Here is a 2,743-nt window from a genome sequence, read left to right on the forward strand (position 1 = left end):
GCTGGCCGCGGACCTCGGACCGGGGACTTCTCAGCCTCAGTTTACCGTCTGCAAAGTGGGCCTGACGGTTCCCGTCCCTCGGGGTCCGGGCGCGTGGGGCGGCGCCCGCAGACAGACACGGCGGTCGCCAGGGGCCAGTGCGCCGCCACCCGGCGGAGGCCTCCTCTCCGCTCTGGGGCGACCACCCGCGCCCCCCGAGGCCGGGGTCAAGGTCACGCGGCGGCGGCGGCCACCCGTCCTCCCTACCCCCAGGTGCCCACTCACCTTCCAGCCGGAGGCGACCGCCGCGCCAGAGCAGACCGGAAGTGATCCCGCCCCCCGCCCTGGCCGCCCGCACTTCCGGCCGCTCTGGGCGCCTGGAGGACTGCCGCCTCGGTGGCCCCATAGCCCCAAGGCTTGTGATGGAAGCTCACACGTAACTTGTTTCGGACTGTGTTGTCCCTGAGAGTGGACAAGGGCGGCGGGCCTGACCCTCACCAGTTTCCCTTCCCTGCCTTTCCCTCCTCTCCTTGCCCGGCCACCCTGTCGCCCTGGGGGGCACCGGACCTGGGGGTTCTGGTTACTCCTTGCGGAGACTTAACCAATCGCAGGGTTCCGCCCTCCCCGCCCCTGCCCCATGTTCGGGGTCGCCCTGTCCTTGGACTCTGCCAGGCTTCTCCGCCTGAATGGCATCTCATCAAACAAGCGCTCAGGTTTCTGCCGACAGCTCCCCTGACCTCCTCGGGGTCGCCCCGTGGGATCCCAGCAGCTTCCCTGCCCCCACCCGTCAGTGTGACATCAGCAAACATTCCTAGACATTGTCCGATCCCTTCTGGGAGGCAGACTCGCCTCTCCTGCTCCCAGGCAGGCAGTGAGGAAGGGTGTGACCTGAAGCGGGTAGCCCCAGGTCCTGGAGGCTGGCCTGGTCCCTCCCAGACACCCCCATGGGTAATGACTGCAGGTTTCCCAGGTGGGAGGGCCACAAAGGTGGTGCCTGCAGAGGAACTTGGTATCTTGTCACTGCAGGGGTCACTCCTCAGTTAGCAAATTCCTGTTCTGATTTATGTGCTGTCTCTTAGGGGTTTGGTTAACGTGAGGCTGCCCCCCAAGACACCCACGGAAGGCAGCAACCAGATGGGTCTCTGGCCATGCTGGCCCAGGCCAGCTTCTCTGGGGGAGGCAGTGGCGCCTCCCTGGGGAATCCCAGCTGCACCCCCAAGCTGCTGAGGTCAACAGACACAGGGAAGGGGTCAGGACAGATGTTTATTTCGGGAGAAAACAGGCGCCAACAGCCCAGGACAGGAGGCATCGGGCCGAGTGCAGGGCAGTGGAGTAACCAGGAGCCAGTGTGGCACCGTCTGCTGGGAGACCAGGTGGGCGCGAGGCCAGGCGACCACGGGAAGCAGAGAATGCCCTCCGAGGGTGTGAAGGGACCACTCTGACGAGTTACTAAGTCAACAGACCGGTGTCCGCACCACCACAGCCCAAGGCCACCAGCTGTGTGAGCGCTGCCGGCCACGGCCACTGAGCCCGGGGTCTGGGGGCACGGACCTCTCCCCAGGGGAGAGAAGGAGGGGCCAATGCACCGAGGAAGCGGACACCAAGAGGCACAGACACAGGGAACAGAGAACCAGGATGCCGTGTGGGTAAGGCTGCAGGGACACGGGCACATGTGGAGCCGTGCGTGGAACCCACACGGGCACCCCCAGTGCCAAGACCCAGGCCTGCACTGGAGCTGAGGCACCCTGGGTGCTTGCCCGGGGGGACAGTGACTTCAGACCTCAGAAACCAGGTCGGCAGGGTCCGCAGGGGAGTTTGGGCAGCAGCACCAGCCCCGCCCCCCTGGCCAGCCTGGATCCTGATGGGACCCTGGTCAAAGGAGGCCACCCTGCAGTTCACCCAGCAGGTGGCTGGGGCCCGTGTGGCAGGTGCAGCTGGACCACAGATGCCGTCAGCATCCGGGACCCCAGCCCGGGCCTGGCAGGAAGCACCCATGTGGCAACTCAGGACCGAGGAGCTGTGTCCCACGTGGCGCGTCTGGGTAAGCCGGGCAGCTTATCTGGGACGATGGCCGGCCCGGAGGACACACGGGGGGGCAGTTCCCGGGGACAGGGGCTGAGTGTAAGGGCTGGTAGCCCAAGGACGGTCACCGCAGCAGCCGAAGCTCTGCTCTCGGGCTCGGAGCCACCGGCCTCCTGCGGCTGCGTGGGCACGGGCTCAGGACCCACCGGCCAAGAGCCTGCAGACCAACGACCTGGAAGGAGCAGGTGCGCGGCCACAGCCAGAGTGGACACCACAGCGGGACGGCGGCGGGAGGTGCTGAGCGGACAGCTCCGCTCAGGGCTTCTTCCTGGGGTGCTGCTTCCGGTGGCGAATGAGGCAGGAGCTGTAGGCGAAGGTTTTCCCGCATTCCTTGCACTCGTAGGGCTTCTCTCCAGTGTGAGTTTTCTGATGTTTTAGGAGATTCGAGCCGCAGTTGAAGGCCTTCCCGCACTCGCCGCACGTGAAGGGCTTCTCACCGGTGTGGACCCGCCGGTGCTTGGTGACGTCGGAGCTGTGGCGGAAGGCCTTCCCGCACTGGCCGCAGCGGAAGGGCTTCTCGCCGGTGTGGACGCGCTGGTGGCGGGTGAGGTCTGCCTTGTGCTTGAAGACGCGTCCGCACTCCCCGCACTTGCAGGGCTTCTTCCTCTGAAAAGGGACGAACACGGGAACCCCCGCGAAGTCATCTTTAAAGGAAGCATCGAAGGCGTCAAAGATGTGGGCC

At 65.9% G+C, this 2,743-nt stretch overlaps 1 protein-coding gene across 1 annotated transcript in view; it reads right to left on the reverse strand.

Annotated features, from left to right (window-relative positions):
* Nucleotides 1-2,743, reverse strand: part of GLI4 (GLI family zinc finger 4) — a 6,809-nt gene that overhangs the window by 1,858 nt on the left and 2,208 nt on the right. The gene's annotated exons all lie outside the window — the stretch shown is intronic.

Source organism: Myotis davidii, unplaced genomic scaffold, assembly GCF_000327345.1.
Source record: "Myotis davidii unplaced genomic scaffold, ASM32734v1 scaffold1509, whole genome shotgun sequence".
In the NCBI taxonomy this organism is placed as follows: Eukaryota; Metazoa; Chordata; class Mammalia; order Chiroptera; family Vespertilionidae; genus Myotis; species Myotis davidii.